This window comes from Macaca fascicularis, chromosome 19 (genome assembly GCF_037993035.2).
Source record: "Macaca fascicularis isolate 582-1 chromosome 19, T2T-MFA8v1.1".
Classification (NCBI taxonomy): Eukaryota; Metazoa; Chordata; class Mammalia; order Primates; family Cercopithecidae; genus Macaca; species Macaca fascicularis.
Window position 1 is genome coordinate 53,227,518 of NC_088393.1, and position 19,966 is coordinate 53,247,483.

Genomic DNA, 19,966 nt, shown 5'->3' on the forward strand with positions numbered 1-19,966 from the left:
CATGTTAGCCAGGATGGTCTCGATCTCCTGACCTCGTGATCCACCCGCCTCGGCCTCCCAAAGTGCTGGGATTACAGGCTTGAGCCACCGCGCCCGGCCGACTTCCCTTTTCAATGAGTTTAGTGAGAGTCCCTGAGGAGCGGAGCTTCCTGGGAGAGTGGCAGCTTGGTGGTCTTGTGATGGACTTCCAGCCCTGGAGCACAGAGCTTCTTCCCTCACTCCTTAAACTCCAGCGCACTAGCCAGGCCTGGCTTTCAGCCCCTTTCCTTTTTCCTTTCCTTTCCTTTCCCTTTTTTTTTTTTTTTTTTTTTTGTGGTGGGGTCTCACTATTTTGCACAGGCTGGTCTTGAACTCCTGGCCTCAATCTTCCCACCTCAGCATGGCAGGGATGGGAATCTGATTGGAGAGGGTAAAAGAGGGCGTGGAAGGAGAGTCAGAGGAGACCATCCTCTTGGCAATGTTGAGTGAAGGGGTGGGATGGTAAGAAATGGGGAAGTGGCAGTGCATGGTGGCTTATACCTGTAATCCCAGCACTTTGGGAGGCTGAGGTGAGAGCATTGATTGAGCCCAGGAGTTCGAGACTAGCCTGGGCAACATAGCAAGACCCCATCTCTACAAAAAATACAAAAACTAGCTGAGCATGGTGGTGTGCACCTGTGGTCCCAGCTCCTCTTGAGGCTGACTCACTGCAGCTCCACTTGAGCCCAGGAGGTCGAGGCTGCAGTGAGTCAGGATTGTGCCATTGTACTCGAACCTGGGCAATAGAGCGAGACCTTGTCTCAAAATAAAAAAGAACGGGAAGGAAGGGAGGGAGGGAAGGACGGAGGGACGGATGGGGGAAGTACTTAGATGGGGAAGATGGGAGGGGTCATGGCAGGTTTGTATGCTGCTGGGAATGTTTCAGAAGAGGGAGAAGTCGTGATACAGGGGAAAGATGAGAGAAAAGCCAGACCAGACCGTCGTCCTGGAGTAGGTAAGAAGGGAGGAGGAGATAGCCCCAAGGGGAAGGGCAACACTGGGGTAAGAGAGACTATTTGTGGCTAGTTGTAAGTCACTGGGTAGTGATGACTACTCTGGTCATCACTGCCTGGGGACTGGTCTGTCACCCCCACTGGACTGTTGGCCCCATGAGGACAGGGCTGAGGCTGTCTTGACCAGTGCCAGCTCACCCAGGGAAACCACAGAGTAGATACTGGGCAAAGTGTTGAATGAATGAATGGCCTTCACACCATCACACAGCATCAGCCTCTCAGTTGCATGAAACTGTTGAGACGTTCAGGCACAGCCTCCCTCCAAAGGTGATGGGCACTCGGTCCCACATAACACATCACCCTCAGATATGCTGGATGAGAGGGTCAGACATGCACCGAAATGCTGATAACACGCACTCCACAAATATTTGCTAACTGCATTTCAAGGGGAAAGGCATTCAAGGCAGAAAGAATAGGAAAGAATAGCATGTGCAAAGACCCAGAGGCAGGAAAACCCTGGGGCGAGATGAATTGTCTGTTGTGCATGGACTGCTATAAAGGGGCCTTTGGCAGGAGGTACAGCTGAAGACTTAGGCAAGAGCCAGGCCACACAGTGCCAGAGTGAGGAGCAGGGCTTTGTCCCAAGGGCCCTGGGGTGCCAAGGCAAGTTCCAAGCAGGAGAGAGGCAGAGACAAGTTTGTGCTTTAGAAAGAGATACCTAGATGGGTCGGATATGGTGGCTCATGCCTGTAGTCCCAGCCCTTTGGAGGCTGAGGTGGACAGATCACCTGAGGTCAGAAGTTCGAGACCAGCCTGGCCAACATGGTGAAACCCCCGTCTCTACTGAAAATACAAACATTAGCTGGGCATGGTGGTGCGCACCTGTAATTCCAGCTACTCAGGAGGCTGAGGCAGGAGAATCACTTAAACCTGGGAGGCAGAGGTTGCAGTGAGCTGAGATCGTGCCACTGCACTCCAGCCTGGGCAACACAGCAAGACTGTCTCAAAAAAAAAAAGGAAAAGAAAGAAAAAAAGAAAGAAACCTCTGGCTACTGAGTGGAGGGTGCATAAGAGGGAGTGGGTCTGTCCTGGTCACTCTGTGTCCCCAGCACCACTAGCAAGGAGCAGGTGCCCAGTAAATACATTTTGAATGAAGATATGAATGAAGGAAGCGACAAACACTTGAATTATTGGATTTTTGTTGTCACTGAGAATAAACGCCAAATCGTTGTTTATTATTATTATTATTATTATTATTATTATTATCATCATCATCATTATTTTAGAGATGGGATCTCACTATGTTGCCCAGGCTGGTCTTGAACTGCTGGGCTCAAGCAATCCCCCTACCTTGGCCTCCTAAAGTGAGCCACCGTGCCCAGCCTATAATCCCAGTACTTTGGGAGGCTGAGGTGGGCGGATCACCTGAGGTCAGTAGTTCGAAACGGCCAACGTGGTGAAACCCCGTCTCTACTAAAAATACAAAAATTAGCCTCGCGTGGTGGCATATGCCTGTAATCCCAGTTACTCGGGAGACTGAGGCAGAATGATCACTTGAACCTGGGATCTGGTGGTTGCAGTGAGCAGAGATCGTGCAACTGCACTCTAGCCTGGGTGACAGAATGAGACTCCATCTCAAAATAAATAAATAAATAAATAAATAAATGAAATAAAAAAGTGCTAGGATTACAGGCATGAGCCACCATACGCAGTCTCAACACCACAGTCTTTACTAGGACGTTGGAGGCCCTGTGATCTGGTCCTGGGTCCATCTCGCTGAGTTCATAGACAACTGGCCCCTTCACTGAGTAACACTGGACTCTGGGCTATCCTCTGAGCTGCCAGACAGGGTCTTTGCAATTTTGTTTTGCTCTTGAACTAAGCTCTGTATGGACAGTGCCTATAGTAACACTGTATAACAGGCAGTAAGCAGGCAGTCACTATTTGTTGACTTAATGAATGAATGAATCCCCTGCAGCTCCACTGGAGAGGTCTGAACATCCTCTTCAGTAGAAACCTGAGCTAGTTGGAGCAGGAGGCAAAGGAGATGGGTGGAGGCCAGGAGAACCAGGCTGGGAGAATTCTAGGATAGGGACTGGGTCGGGGGTCAGGGTCAGGGTCAGGGTCAGGGTCAGGGGCTGGAGCTGATGTCCATCCAAGAGCAGAATCCAGGATGGAACTGGGGCAGGGATGGGGGCTGGGGCCATGGGAGGGACAGGGCCAGGGGCTAGGGAGGGGGCACGATTGGGGGTGACCTCGGTTAAGGGCCTGACTCCCCAACACCTCTCTTTCCAGAGCGGCTTCACGGCAGGACCACAGGAGTCACTGTGGCCAACTTCGCTGGAGGCTTGGAGATCTTTGAGGTCATCGAGGCAGAGCTGCAGGGCCTAGAGATTGAGATGCTGGGTATGTCCCCACACCTGCTTGGGGAGCCCTGCCAAGCTGCAGGCATCTCGCACTGACCCAGGGCCCTCTGGTTGCCCTCCCTGGGACTGTTGGGGTGACACAGCCTGTTCCCTCTCACCCGGTGAACGGTGTGGCGTGCTGTATGCACAGGGACGCTTGAGGAAGCTGCTGTGAGAATGTCGCCAGAGTGAAACCGAGTCCTAGCCTGCCTGGCACCTCTTCCTCCAACTCTTTAGTGCCCTCTGTTGGAAAACCTGCGTAATATACAAAGGTAAAGTCCTTACTTGGTACCCGTGGGGGATTCCTTCCAGGACCCCCGCTGATTGCTCCAGACCCTGATACAAAATGGCCTAGTATTTGCACATAAGCTATGCACACCCTCCCGTGCACTTTATTTTATTTTAATTTTTAAATTTTTTGTGGGTACATAGTAGATGTATATATTTATGGGGTACATGAGATGTTTTGATACATGCATGCAATATGTAATAATCACAACATAGAAAATGGGATATCCACTCTCTCAAGCATTTACCCTTTGTGTTACAACCAATCCAGTTACACTTTTTTTTTTTTTTTTTTTTTTTTTTTTGAGACGGAGTCTTGCTCTGTCGCCCAGGCTGGAGTGCAGTGGCTGGATCTCAGCTCACTGCAAGCTCCGCCTCCCGGGTTTGCGCCATTCTCCTGCCTCAGCCTCCCGAGCAGCTGGGACTACAGGCGCCCGCCACCGCGCCCGGCTAGTTTTTTGTATTTTTAGTAGAGACGGGGTTTCACCGTGTTAGCCAGGATGGTCTCGATCTCCTGACCTCGTGATCCGCCCGCCTCGGCCTCCCAAAGTGCTGGGATTACAGGCTTGAGCCACCGCGCCCGGCCTTTTTTTTTTTTTGAGACAGAGCCTCACTGTCACCCACTCTGTAGTGCAGCAGTGCAATCTCAGCTCACTGCAACCTCTGCCTCCCGGGTTCAAGCAATTCTCCTGCCTCAGCCTCCCGAGTAGCTGGGATTACAGGCATGTGCCACCACACCCGACTAATTTCTGTATTTTTAGTAGAGTCGAGGTTTCACCATGTTGGCCAGGCTGGTCTCGAACTCCCGACCTCAGGTGATCTGCCTGCCTCGGTCTCCCAAAGTGCTAGGATTACAGGCATGAGCCACCGCAGCCGGCCAATTACACCCTTTTCATTGTTTTTTTTTAAATATAGTCTCTGCCATGTTGACCAGGCTTGTATAGAACTCTTGGCCTCAAACAATCCCCCATTTCGGCCTTCCAAAGTGCTGGGATTACAGGTGCGAGCCATGGTGCCCGGCCTCTTTTAGTTACTTTAAAATGTACAGCTAGTCACCCTGATGTGCTGTCAAATAGTAGATCTTACTCATTCTTTCTAATTATTATTATTATTATTTTTTTTTTGAGACAGAGTCTCAAGCTCCTGACCTCAGGTGATCCACCTGCCTCGGCCTCCCAAAGTGCTGGGATTACAGGCATGAGCCAATACTCCCAGCCTATTATTATTGTTATTATTATTTTGAGGCAGAGTCTTGCTCTGTTGCCCAGGCTGGAGTGCAGTGGCGTGATCTCTGCTCACTGCAACCTCTGCCTCTGCCCAGTTAATTTTTGTATTTGTAGTAGAGATGGGGTTTCACCATGTTGCCCTGGCTGGTCTCAAACTCCTGACCTCAGGTGATCCTCCCACCATGGGCTCCCAAAGTGCTGGGAATGCAGGCATGAGTCACTGTGCCTGGCTCTTCTTTCTAATTATTATTTTTGTACCTGTTAACCATCCATCCCCTTCTCTGCCACCTCCCCAACCCCACTGGCTAATTTTTGTATTTTTAATAGAGATAAGGTTTCACCATGTTGGCCAGGCTGGTCTCAAACTCTCGAAGTGCTGGGATTACAAGTATGTGCCACTGCGCCCAGCCAGCGCGCTATTGAATGTTATTTGTTTTTTTGTTTTTTTGTTTTTTTTTGAGAGGGAGTCTCGCTCTGTCACCCAGGCTGGAGTGCAGTGGCCGGATCTCAGCTCACTGCAAGCTCCGCCCCCCGGGTTCACGCCATTCTCCTGCCTCAGCCTCCCGAGTAGCTGGGACTATAGGCGCCCGCCACCTCGCCCGGCTAGTTTTTTGTATTTTTTAGTAGAGACGGGGTTTCACCGTGTTAGCCAGGATGGTCTCGATCTCCTGACCTCGTGATCCGCCCGTCTCGGCCTCCCAAAGTGCTGGGATTACAGGCGTGAGGCACCGCGCCCAGCCTGAATGTTATTTGTTACTTCTCTCTTGACTTGAGGTAGTCTTTTTTTTTTTTTTTTTGAGATGAAGTTTCACTCTTGTTGCCCAGCCTGGAGTGTAATGGTGCAATCTCAGCTCACCACAACCTCCACCTCCTGGGTTCAAGCGATTCTCTTGCCTAAGCCTCCCGAGTAGCTGAGATTACAGGCATGTGCCACCATGACCGGCTTTTTTTTTTTTTTTTTTTTTTTTTTTTTTTTTTTGCCTTTTTTAGTAGAGATGTTGTTTCTCCATGTTAGCCAGGCTGGTCTCAAACTCCCGATCTCAGGTGATCTGCCCACCTTGGCCTCCCAAAGTGTTGGGATTACAGGCGTGAGCCACCGTGCTTGGCAAGGTCGTCTTCTTTGGGTTAAATCTGCTTGGTGTTCTATAACCTTCTCACATTTGAATACTGATATCCTTCTCTAGGTTTGGGAAGTTCTGTGCTACTATTCCTTTAGATAAACCTTCTACCTCTGACTCTCTCTTTAAGTCCAGTAATTCTTAGATTTGTCCTTTTGAGGCTATTTTCTAGATTTTGTAGGTATGCTTTATTCTTTTATCTTTTGTCTCCTCTGTGTATTTTCAAATAACCTTTCTTCATGTTCACTAATTCTTTCTTTTTTATTTTTGTTTTTTTAAGATAGAGAAGGGGGTCTTGCTACGTAACCTGGACTGGTCTCAAACTCCTGGGATCCAGTGACCCTCCTGCCTTGGCCTCCCAAAGTACTGGGATTACAGGCATGAGTCACCATGCCCAGCCATTAATTTTTTCTTCTGCTTGATTAATTCTGCTGGTGAGAGACTCTGATGCATTCTTCAGTTTATCAGTTGAATTTTTCAACTCCAGAACGCCTGCCTGATTCTTTCAATTATTTTTGTTTATTTATTTATTTATTTATTTTTGAGACAGAATCTTGCTCTGTTGCCCAGGCTGGAATGCAGTGGCGCGATCCTGGCTCACTGCAAGCTCCACCTCCTGGGTTCACGCCATTCTCCTGCCTCAGCCTCCCGAGTAGCTGGAACTACAGGCGCCACCACCGCGCCCAGCTAATTTTTTGTATTTTAGTAGAGACAGGGTTTCACCATGGTTTCTTTTTTTTTTTTTTTTTTTTTTTTTTGAGGCGGAGTCTTCACTCTGTCGCCCAGGCTGGAGTGCAGTGGTGCGATCTCGGCTCACTGCAAGCTCCGCCTCCTGGGTTCGCACCATTCTCCTGCCTCAGCCTCCCGAGTAGCTGGGACTACAGGTGCCCGTCACCACGCCCGGCTAATTTTTTGTATTTTAGTAGAGACAGGGTTTCGCCGTGTTAGCCAGGATGGTCTTGATCTCCTGACCTCGTGATCCGCCCGCCTCGGCCTCCCAAAGTGCAAGGATTACAGGCGTGAGCCACCGCGCCCGGCCTCACCATGGTTTCAATCTCCTGACCTCGTGATCCACCCACCTCGGCTTCCCAAAGTGCTGGGATTATAGGTGTGAGCCACCGCGCCCAGCCCACCCCTTTTAATTATTTCAATCTCTTTTTTTTTTTTTTGAGACGGAGTCTCGCTGTGTCTCCCAGGCTGGAGTGCAGTGGCGTGATCTCGGCTCACTGCAAGCTCCGCCTCCCGGGTTCACGCCATTCTCCTGCCTCAGCCTCCCAAGTAGCTGAGACTACAGGCGCCTGCCACCACGCTCGGCTAGTTTTTTGTATTTTTAGTAGAGACGGGGTTTCACCATGTTAGCCAGGATAGTCTCGATCTCCTGACCTCGTGATCCACCCGCCTCGGCCTCCCAAAGTGCTGGGATTACAGGCTTGAGCCACCGCGCCCGGCAATTATTTCAATCTCTTTGTTTAATTTATCTGATAGGATTCTGAATTGCTTCTCTGTGTTATCTTGAATTTTTGTTGAGTTTCCTCAAAACAGAGCCCTCCTTCTCTCTCTCTCTCTTTCTCTCTGTCTCTCTCTCTCTCTCCCCTCTCTCTCTCTCTCTCTCTCTCTGTCCCTGTCCCTCTCTCCCTCCCCATATATATAGTTTTTGTTTGTTTCTTGTCGAGACAAGGTCTGGCTCTATCACCCAGGCTGGAGTGCAATGCCACAGTCTTGGCTTACTGCAACCTCCACCTCCTGGGCTCAAACCATCCTCTCACCTTAGCCTCCTGAGTAGCTGGGACCACAGGTGCACACTACCATGCCTGGCTAATTTTTGTATTTTTTGTAGAGACGGGGTTTTGCCATGTTGCCCAGGCTGGTCTTGAACTCGTGAGCTCAAGTGATCTGCCCATGTCAGCCTCCCAAAATGCTGGGATTACAGGCGTCAGCCACTGCACCCAGCCCCAAAACAGCTATTAAATTATCTGTCTGAAAGGTCACATATCTCTGCCTCTCTGTGATTGGTCACTGATGCTTTTATTTTATTTTATTTTTGTTTTTATTTTATTTATTTATTTATTTATTTATTTATTTATTTATTTAGAGACACAGTCTTGCCTACTAGGCTGGAGTGCAGTGGCGTGATCTCGGCTCACTTCTACCTCCGCCTCCCAGGTTCATGCCATTCTCCAGCCTCTGCTGCCTGAGTAGCTGGGATCAGAGGCGCCCGCCACCACGCCCAGCTAATTTTTTGTATTTTTAGTAGAGACGGGGTTTCACCGTGTTAGCCAGGATGGTCTCGATCTCCTGACCTCGTGATCGACCCGCCTCGGCCTCCCAAAGTGCTGAGATTACAGGCGTGAGCCACTGCGCCCAAGCTAGTTTATTTATTTATTTATTTATTTATTTATTTATTTATTTATTTATTTTATTTTATTTTTGAGACGGAGTCTCGCTCTGTGCCTCAGGCTGAAGTGCAGTGGCCGGATCTTGGCTCACTGCAAGCTCCGCCTCCTGGGTTTACGCCATTCTCCTGCCTCAGCCTCCCGAGTAGCTGGGACTACAGGCGCCCGCCACCTCGCCGGGCTAATTTTTTTGTATTTTTTAGTAGAGACAGGGTTTCACCGTGTTAGCCAGGATGGTCTTGATCTCCTGACCTTGTGATCCGCCCGTCTCGGCCTCCCTAGTTTATTTTTTGTTTTATTTATTTTATTTTTTTGAGACAGAGATTTGCTCTTGTTGCCCAGGCTGGAGTGCAATGGCGTGATCTTGGCTCACCACAACCTCCGCCTCCCTGGTTGAAGCGATTCTCCTGCTTCAGCCTCCCAAGTAGCTGGGATTACAGGCATGCACCACCACACCCAGCTAATTTTGTATTTTTAGTGAGATGGGGTTTCTCCATGTTGATCAGGCTGGTCTCAAACGCCCACCTCGGCCTCCCAAAGTGCCAGGATTACAGGCATGAGCCACTGTGCCCGGCCGGCTTTATTTAGTTTCTCTGATGAGGTCATGTTTTCCTGGATGGTTTTGATACCTGAGGATGTTCATAAATTTCTGGGCATTGAAGAGTTAGATATTTATTATAGTCTTCACAGTCTGAGCTTGTCTGTACTCATCCTTCTTGGGAAGACTTTCCAGGTATTTGAAAAGACTTGTGTGTTGTGATCTAAGTCTTTAGTCACTGTAGCTGTATCTGCATTAGGGGGCACCCCAAGCCCAGGAATGACGTGGCCCTTGGAGACTTGTAGAGACACTGTCTTGGTGGTCTTGCATAAGACCTGGAAGAATTCTCTGGATTATCAGGCATAGATTCTTGTCTTCTTCCTTTTCTCCCAAACAAATGGAGTCTCTCTGTGCTGAGCTGCCTAGAGCTGGGGGAGGGGTACAAACACTGCTGTGGCCACCAGTGCTGGGACTGTGCTGGCTCAGACATATAGCCAGCACAACACTGGGTCTCCCCCAAGGCCCGTGGTCAGCACTGCCTGGCTACCACCTGTGTTCACTGAAGGCCCTAGGGCTCTGTAATCAGCAGACGGCAAATCCAGTCAGGCTTGTGTTCATCCTTTCAGGGTGGTATGAGCACCCCCTCACAGGTGCGCCCAGAGATGCCATCTGGGAGTCAGGGCCTGGAGGTGGAAACCTCAGGGAATCTACCTGGTACTCTATTCTATGGTGGCTGAGCTGGCCCGCAAGCCACAAGACAAAATCCTTCCCCCTCTTTTTTCCGCAAACAGGGGAGCCTCTCCCTGTGGCCACCACTGCCCCAGGACCATGGCAGCTACTGCTTGGCTACTACCAGTGTTCATTTAAGGACCAAGGTCTCTTCAGTCAGCTTGTGTGAAGGCTGCCGGGCCTGGGTCTCTGCCTTCAGGGCAGTGGGGTCCCCTCTGGCCAAAGGTAGGTCCAGAAATACCATCCAAGAGCCAAGGCCTGGAATCAGGGACCCCCAAGAGCCAACTTGGTGCTCTACTCCACTGTGGCCGAACTGGTAACTAAGCTGTCAAAGACCCCTTTACTCTTCCCTCCCCCTTCCTCAAGCAGTAGGAGCCTCTCTCCGTAGTCACCATGTCAGGGAATATGCTCGGTCATATCTGAAATCAGTTATGTCTCTGAGTCTCACTCAAGGCCCACACCGAGTATGGCCTGGGTACTGCTGCTTATTACTCAAGGGCTCTTTAGTCAGTCGGTAATGAATCAATCCTGCCTGGGCTGGGCTCTTTCCTTCAAGGAAGCAGCTTCCTTTCTGGACCAGATGTTTCTGGAAATCGCCTTTAAGCTAGAGCCTGGAATGGGGGCCTCAGGACTCTGCTTGGTGCCCTATCCTACCATGGCTGAACTGATATCCAAGATGCAAAACAAAGACCTCTTTACTCTTCCCAGTTATCTCCTCCAGTGTGAGGAAGGCGTTTCAGGCCTGGCTCAGTGGCTCACCCCTGTAATCCCAGCACTTTGGGAGGCTGAGGCAGGCAGATCACCTGAGGTCAGGAGTTCGAGACCAGCCTGACCAACATGGTGAAACCCTGTGTCTACTAAAAATACAAAATTAGCCGGGTGTTGTGGCACGCGCCTGTAATCCCAGCTACTCGGGAGACTGAGGCAGGAGAATCACTTGAACCCAGGAGGTGGAGGTTGCAGTGAGCCGAGATCGCTCCATTGCACTCCAGCCTGGGCAACAAGAGCGAAACTCCACCTCAAAAAAAAAAAAAAAAAAAGGCCGGGCGCAGTGGCTCAAGCCTGTAATCCCAGCACTTTGGGAGGCCGAGACGGGCGGATCACGAGGTCAGGAGATCGAGACCATCCTGGCTAACACCGTGAAACCCCATCTCTACTAAAAAATACAAAAAACTAGCCGGGCGAGGTGGCGGGCGCCTGTAGTCCCAGCTACTCGGGAGGCTGAGGCAGGAGAATGGCGTAAACCTGGGAGGCGGAGCTTGCAGTGAGCTGAGATCCGGCCACTGCACTCCAGCCCGGGCGACAGAGCGAGACTCCGTCTCAAAAAAAAAAAAAAAAAAAAAAAGACTATCTTTGCTACCCCGTTCAGTGGTTCTTTCAGTGATATGAAGTTAAAACCAGGTACTATGATTGCTCCCATGATTTTGGTTCTTATCAAGTGCTTTTTTGGTGTGGATAGTTTTCAGTTGGCTGTTCTTCTGACAGGGGATGGTTGCTGGAGGCTTCTATTCAGCCATCTTCCCCTGAGTTCTCATAATTGCTATCTCTTTATTGATTTTCTCATGTTGTTTATATATCATTTTCCTGATTTCCATTTGTTCTCTATAGTTTCCTTCAGCTGCTAAAGCATATTTAAGACAGTTGATAATGTCTGTAACTAGTAATTCCAATGTCTGCACTTCCTCAGAGATGGTCTCTGTCAAAAGAACTTGTTTTGCTATAATTAAGCCGTACTTGCCTGTTTCTTTGTATGTTTTATAATATTTTTGTTGAAAATTGGACTTTTGGAGTATTATAATAGGTTAATTATTGAAATTGGATTCACCCTTTCCTTGGAGATTGCTGAGTTTTGCTTGTCAAGGGCTAGAGCCATCTGTTTGACTTTTTAAAACTGTTTTTGCAAAATGTGTATTCTCTTTCCTATGTGGTCACTGAAGTTTGGAATGGAATACCATTTTTTCTTTTTTTTTTTTTCTTTTTTTTTTGAGATGGACTCTTGTCCTGTCCCACAAGCTGGAGTGCAGTGGTATGATCTCAGCTCACTGCAACCTCTGCCTACTAGGTTCAAGCACTTCTTCTGCCTCAGCCTCCCTTGTAGCTGGGATTACAGGCACCCACCACGACCCCCAGCCAATTTTTGTATTTTTAGTAGAGACAGGGTTTCCCTGTGTTGGCCAGGCTGGTCTTGAACTCCTGAGCTCAAGCGATCCGCCCATGTTGACCTCCCAAAGTGTTGGGATTACAGGTGTGAGCCACTATGTCTGGCCTATTCCATTTTTTTTCTGTGATCAGCAAGTGACCTGGAAAAGATTTTTTTTAAAATGTCTGGCTCCAAAAAGGGGAACAGAGAGGGTCTTCCTTGCCTCTTTAAATCTTCTGATCTATACTGCCAGGGGAAGCCACTTCTTTTGGAAGGCAAGGTTACCACTGCCCTCCCTGGGACTAGCTAGGCCCTCCAAATTCCCTAGAATTTGAATTTTTAAAATCTCCATTTACCGAGTAAATTGTCAACTGGGATTTTTTAATATGTTGAATATATTAATCATAGTTATTTAAATATATATGTTGATTGGGCGGCCAAGGTGGGTGGATCGTTTGAGGTCAGGAGTTTGAGACCAGCCTGGCCAACATAGTGAAACCCCATCTCTACTAAAAATACAAAAATTAGCCGGGTGCGGTGGCGGGCGCCTGTAGTCCTAGCTACTCTGGAGGCTGAGGCAGGAGAATCATGTGAACCCAGAAGGCAAAGGTTGCAGTGAGGAGAGATTGCACCACTGCGCTCCAGCCTGGGCAACAGAGCAAGACTCCACCTCAAAAAAAATAAAAACCGGCTGGGCGCGGTGGCTCAAGCCTGTAATCCCAGCACTTTGGGAGGCCGAGACAGGTGGATCATGAGGTCATGAGATCAAGACCATCCTGGCTAACACGGTGAAACCCCGTCTCTACTAAAAAATACAAAAAACTAGCCGGGCGAGGTGGTGGGCGCCTGTAGTCCCAGCTACTCGGGAGGCTGAGGCAGGAGAATGGCGTGAACCCGGGAGGCGGAGCTTGCAGTGAGCTGAGATCCGGCCACTGCACTCCAGCCTGGGCGACAGAGCGAGACTCCGTCTCAAAAAATAATAATAATAAAATAAAAATAAAAACCAACCCAAGAACAAAACAACAACAAACAACCTATATGTGTGTGTGTGTGTATATATATGTGTGTGTGTGTATGTGTGTGTGTATATATATATATATTTATATATCAGCATCACACAAAAAGCTGTAGGGGTCACTTCCTCCACCGAAGCCACCATTGAACTGGAAAGAGCAATTGAAATAAATTATTTCAGAAGTCTGGAGCCTGATTGGACATTAATAATAATCAGGGGAGTGCTTCATGGAGAGGCTGATAATCTTATGTAAGTGTGAGTGGTATGGACAGTATCAGCTAGCACCTGCATTCCTCAGCCCCATTATGGCTATGGGGATAGCATCCTGCTCTCCATCAGGAGGGCATAAAAATTTGGACAATTTGGGGACATTGTTTAGCATTACTTCCTAAGATTAGAAATATGCATACACCGTTGATATGGTTTGGCTCTCTGTCCCCACCCAAATCTAACCTCGGATTGTAATCCCCACATGTCCAGGGAGGGACATGGTCGGAGGTGACTGGATTATAGGGGTAGTTTCCCCCATGCTGTTCTCGTGGTGGTGAGTGAGTTCTCACGAGAGTTGATGGGTTTTTTTTTTTCTTTTTTTTTTTTTTTTGAGACGGAGTCTCGCTCTGTTGGTTAGAGTGTAGTGGTGCGATCTCGGCTCACTGCCAGCTCCACCTCCTGGGTTCACACCATTCTCCTACCTCAGCCTCCCAAGTAGCTGGGACTACAGGCGCCCGCCACAATGCCCGGTTAATTTTTTGTATTTTTAGTAGAGATGGGGTTTTACTGTGTTAGTCAGGATGGTCTCGATCTCCTGACCTCGTGATCCACCCGCCTCAGCCTCCCAAAGTGCTGGGATTACAGGCGTGAGCCACCGCGCCTGGCCGCTGATGTTTCTAAGAAGTGTCCAGCAGTTCCCCTCTGTGCTCTTCTCTCTCACCTGCCACGTAAGATGTGCCTTGCTTCCCCATCACTTTCTGCCACAATTTCCCAGATATTTCTTTTTCTTTTTTCTTTCTTTTTTTTTTCTTTTCTTTTCTTTTTTTTTAATGAGATGGAGTCTCACTCTGTCGTCCAGGCTGGAGTGCAGTGGCCCAATCTCAGCTCACTGCAACCTCTGCCTCCCGGGTTCAAGCAATTCTCCTGCCTCAGCCTCCCAAGTAGCTGGGATTATAGGCGCCCGCTACCACATCTGCCTAATTTTTCTATTTTTAGTAGAGATGGGGCTTCACAATATTGGTCAGGCTGGTCTCGAACTCCTAACTTCAGGTGATCCACCCGCCTCAGCCTCCCAAAGTGCTGGGATTACAGGCTTGAGCCACCACACCCAGCCAATTTCTCAGGTATTTCTTTATAGCAGTGTAAAAACAGGCTAATACACCTGCAATCCTTCCATTTATTTCCCTCTGGTTTATTATGAGTGCATATGTGTTCCAAAAGACAGTATTCCTAGATAAATTGTACTTTCAAACTAGACACAATCTAAATGTCAGTCCATTGGTGACTAGATAAATAAAGCATGCTACATTCATACAACAGACATTATAACAATGAACACGAATGACCTTCTGCACACAACATGAATGTATCTCACAAGCATAATGTTCTGCCAACAAAGCCATAGCCCATACTGTATGATTCCACTTATCTCCAGTTAGAACCAGACAAAACCATGCTAGGGGTTGTTGAAGGTCAGGACAGTAGTTAACGGGGAGGAGGCAAGGGGTGATAACTGCATGAGGGGTTGCATCTGAGCCACTGTCAATATTGTATTTCTTCATATGGGAGGAAATTAAAGATTTGTGTTCACACTAAAGATTTGTGTACTCTGTGGTGGTGTGTGTTTTATACTTTTTTTTTTTTTTTTTTTTGAGATGGAGTTTTGCTCTTGTTGCCCAGGCTGGAGTACAATGGCATGATCTCAGCCCACCACAACCTCCGCCTCCCGGGTTCAAGCGATTCTCCTGCCCCAGCCTCCCAAGTGGCTGGGATTACAGGCATGCGCCACCATTCCAGGCTAATTTTTGTATTTTTAGTAGAGATGGGGTTTCTCCATGTTGGTCAGGCTGGTCTCGAACTCCCGACCTCAGGTGATCTGCCCACCTTGGCCTCCCAAAGTGCTGGGATTACAGGCGTGAGCCACCGCGCCCGGCCAGTTTTTAATTCTTTTTGAGGCAGAGTCTCACTCTGCCACTCAGGCTGCAGTGCAGTGGTACAATCATGGCTAACTGTAGCCTCAACCTGCTGGGTGAAGGCAGTTCTCCCACCTCAGCCACCCGAATATATGGGACTACAGGTTCACATCAATACGTCCAGCTACTTTTTGTATTTTTAGTAGAGATGGGGTTTTGGCATGTTGCCCAGGCTGGTCTTGAACTCCTGGGCTCAAGTGATCCGCCCACTTCGGCCCCCCAAAGTGCTGGGATTATAGGCATGAGCCACCGGGCCCAGCCACAGATGTATATTTAATTTACATGGAAGCCTACTGTTCTGCACCCTTCCTCACTCCCCCCCCCCTTCTTTCCCTCCCTCCCTCCTGCCTTCCCTCCCTCCCTCCCGCCTTCCCTCCCTCCCTCCCTCCCTCCCTCCCTCCCTCCTTCCTTCCCTCCCTCCTTCCTTCCTTTCTTGAGATAGAGTTTCTCTCTTCTTGGCCAGGCTGGAGTGCAATGGCCTGATCTCAGCTTACTGCAACCTCCACCTCCTGGCTTCAAGAGATTCTCCTGCCTCAGCTTCCCAAGTAGCTGGGATTACAGGCATGTACCACCACGCTTGGCTAATTTTTGTGTTTTTTAGTAGAGACGGGGTTTCACCATGTAGGCCAGACTGGTCTCAAACTCCCAACCTCAGGTGATCCACCCTTTTTGGCTTCCCAAAGTGCTGGGATTACAGGTGTGAGCCACTGCGCCCAGCCTGCCTTTTTCAAGTAGTCATATGTCTTGGAGAGTATTCTAATCAGAATGAAAAACAGCTGAGCCATTCTGTTTACTCATCCAGTGACCCAGCCATCTGCTAGTCATTCCCCTATTGATGATCATTCAGGGTGTTCCCTATTGTTGTGACTACATACGGTGTTGCAAAGATTATCTTTGAACATACTCGTTTCCCACATGTATGAGTATCTTGGAAAGAAACACATTTCCGGATGTGGAGTTGATGGGTCAAAGAGTGAGTACATTTTAAATTCTGTTAGGTGCTACTTTATTTTTTATTTTTTATTAATTAATTAATTTATTATTATTATTATTTTTTGAGACAGGATCTCATTCTGTTGCCCAGGCTGGAGTGCAGTGGTGCAGTCATGCCTTACTGCAGCCTTGACCTCCTGGGCTCAAGTGATCCTCCCACCTCAGTCTCCTGAGTAGCTGGGACTATAGTCGTGCACCACCAAGCTCCGCCAGTTCTTTTTAATTGTGATTATTTTTTTTAGACATAGGGTCTCACTATGTTGTTCCAGCTGGCCTCAAACTCCTGGGCTTGAGTGATCCTCCCACCTCAGCCTCCCAAAATGCTGAGATTACAGGTGTGAGCCAACACGCCCAGCCTTAGGTGCTACTTTAGAAAAGTAGCCTGCCTGTCCTAGGCAGGGCGCAGTGCCTCACACCTGTAATCCCAGCACTTTGGGAGGCCGAGGCGGACAGATTACGAGGTTAGGAGTTCGAGACCAGTCTGGCCAACATGGTGAAACTCCGTCACTACTGAAGATACAAAAATTAGCGGGGTGGGGGGTGGTGGGCACCTGTAACCCCATCTACTTGGGAGGCTGAGGCAGGAGAATTGCTTGAACCTGGGAGGCAGAGGTTGCAGTGAGCTGAGATCGCACCATTGCACTCTAGCCTGAATGAAGCACCATGCCTCCACCCCCCAAAAAAATGTCCCTAGCTGGGCATGGTGGCCCACACCTATAATCCCAGCACTTTGGGAGGCTAAGGCAGGCAGGTCCCTTGAGGCCAGGAGTTTGAGACCAGCCTGGCCAACATGGTGAAAACCTGTCTCTACTAAAAGTACAAAAATTAGCCAGGCATAGTGGCACACGCCTATGATCCCAGCTACTTGGATGGCTGAAGCTTGAGAATTGCTTGAGCCCAGGAGATGGAGGTTGCAATGAGCTGAGATCGCACCAGTGCACTCTAGCCTGGGTGACAGAGCAAGACTCTGTCTCAAATATAATGCAACGTGATGTCCATGGTCCAGGTGAGGCTGGGCTAGGAGGTCCGAGGTCAGGGGAGGTCTGACCCCTCTGAGTGGTCCTCAGTGTCCCACAGCACTGAGCCTACCACGGAGGAGGTGCTAGGGGAATATTCCGGAGGGAATTCAGGGAGCTGGGAATTAATTTGATGAGCAGGAGGCAGGGGTCTTTGGGTAGGTGAGAGAATTGAAAGGGAAAAAAAATTTTTTTTTGTTTTTTGAGACAGAGTCTCGCTCTGTCACCCAGGCCGGAGTGCAGTAGCACAATCTTGACTCATTGCAACCTCTGCCTCCCGGGTTCACGCCATTCTCCTGCCTCAGCCTCCCGAGTAACTGGGACTACAGGCGCCCACCACCATGCCTGGCTAAGTTTTTGTATTTTTAGTAGAGACGGGGTTTCACCGTGTTAGCCAGGATGGTCTCGATCTCCTGACCTCATGATCCACCCGCCTCGGTCTCCCAAAAGTGCTGAGATTACAGGCGTGAGCCACCGCGCCCAGCTTTTCTTTCTTTTCTTTTCTTTTCTTTCTTTCTTTTTTTTTTGTTAAAGAAAAATGGAGGCTGAGAGTCAAGAAAAGACCTGGCAGTGTGAAGGAGGTCAGGCAATTAAGAGACTGGCCCGGCTGGAGTAGAGAATGGATGTGTGGTAATAGAGGGAGGCTTAGATCATGGAGACGTGCAGGGGTTGAGGTGAGGCTGGGGCCCTCTAGAGCCATGGAGTGTTTTAGAAACAGACAGGGCTGGAGGAACAGCAGGCTGGATAGAGGGAGATTCCTGCCCCAGAGGGAAGGCCCTCTGTCCTGGGATCCTCCTTCCGCTTCCTCCACAGGCCTTTGTGTGAAGCTTCTCCTCGGCAGTGGGTGCAGGGTACTTCCTGAGGGTATCACCATGCAGGTGCCAGACTCTGGGGGGGGTTGTAAGGGATGTGACAAGGGTGGTAGCTCAGAAAAGGCGAGCATAGGCAGTTAGAGATAGTGGAGGCTCATTAGAGGTCAAGAGCAGTGGTTCCCAGTGCTTTGGGAGGCCAAGGAGGGAGGATCGCTTGAGCCCTGGAGTTTGAGACGAGCCTGGGCAACATAGTGAGACCCCATCTCTAAAAAAGAATGTTTAAAAATCAATTTTATGGCCGGGCATGGTGGCTCATGGCTGTAATCCCAGCACTTTGGGAGGCCAAGGCAGGCAGATCACGAGGTCAGGAGATTGAGACCATCCTGGCTAGCGTGGTGAAACCCCGTCTCTACTAAAAATACAAAAAAAAAAAAAAAAAATTAGGCAGGCATGGTAGCGGGCGCCTGTAGTCCCAGCTGTTCAGGAGGCTGATGTGGGAGGATCACTTGAGCCTGGGAGATGAAGACTGCAGTGAGTTGAGATCATGCCACTGCCCTCCAACCTGGGTGACACAGGGAGACCCTGTCTCCAAAACGAAATTTAAAAACAAACAAAAAAACCCTGCCCTCGGAGATCAAGACCACGGTGAAACCCCGTCTCTACTAAAAATACAAAAAATTAGCCGGGCGCGGTTGTGGGCGCCTGTAGTCCCAGCTACTCGGGAGGCTGAGGCAGGAGAATGGCGTGAACCCGGGAGGCGGAGCTTGCAGTGAGCCAAGTTTGTGCCACTGCACTCCAGCCTGGGCAACAGAGCGAGACTCTGTCTCAAAAAAAGAAAAAGAAAAAATCAATTTTATGAAGGTGTCTGAGAGAGATCAGTGACTCAGAGTTTGAGTGGGGAAGTGCTCAGAAACCATGGCTTCTTTCTGGGGGCATGGTCCCACAGGAGCCCACGGGGTCTCCCAGGCACAGGGACCCAAGTGGGACCTCAGCAGGTGGGTGGGATGCTGGGAGTGGAGGGGGCTGAGGGGTGTTCTTTCCTTTACCCCCTTGTGGCTGCAGTGAGCTATGATCGCACCACTGCACTCCAGCCTGGGTGACAGAGTGAGACCTTGTCTCAAAAAAAGAAAAAGAGGCCGGGCGCGGTGGCTCAAGCCTGTAATCCCAGCACTTTGGGAGGCCGAGGCGGGCGGATCACAAGGTCAGGAGATCGAGACCACAGTGAAACCCCGTCTCTACTAAAAATACAAAAAATTAGCCGGGCGCGGTGGCGGGCGCCTGTAGTCCCAGCTACTCGGGAGGCTGAGGCAGGAGAATGGCGGGAACCCGGGAGGCGGAGCTTGCAGTGAGCCAAGATCGCGCCACTGCACTCCAGCCTGGGCGACAGCGTGAGACTCCGTCTCAAAAAAAAAAAAAAAGAAAAAAAGAAAAAGAAGGCCAGGTGTGGTGGTTCACACCTGTAATCCCAGCACTTTGGTAGACCAAGGTGGGAAGATTGCTAGAGCTCAGGAGTTCAAGACCAGCCTGGGCAACGTGGCGAAACCCTGTCTCTACAAAGTATTAAAAAATTAGCTGGGTGTGGTGGCAGGTGCCTGTAATTCCAGCTGCTCGAGAGGCTGAGGCATGAGAATCACCTGAACCTGGGAGGTGGAGGTTGCAGTGAGCTGAGATTGTGCCACTGCACTCCAGCCTGGGCGATGGAGTGAGACTCTGTCTCAACAACCACCACCAAAAAAAAAAAAAAAAGAAGAAGATTTAGAGGCCAGGTGTGGTGGCTCACCCCTGTAATCCTAGTGCTTTGGGAGGCCGAGGTGGGCGGATCACCTGAAGTCAGGAGTTCAAGACCAGCCTGGCCAAAATGGTGAAACTCCGTCTCTACTAAAATACAAAAATTAGGTAGGCATGATGGTGGGTGCCTGTAATCCCAGCTACTCGGGAGGCTGAAACAGGAGAATTGCTTGAACCTGGGAGATGGTGGTTGCGGTGACCCGAGATTGTACCACTGCACTCCAGCCTGGATGGCTGAGCGAGACTCCGTCTCAAGAAAAAAAAAAAAAAGATCTAGAAAGGAGAGTTAGGGAGTCCATGACAAATCTCTGGCCAGCCCTCCTGAAGCACTAGACAGGGGAACAAGTCAGA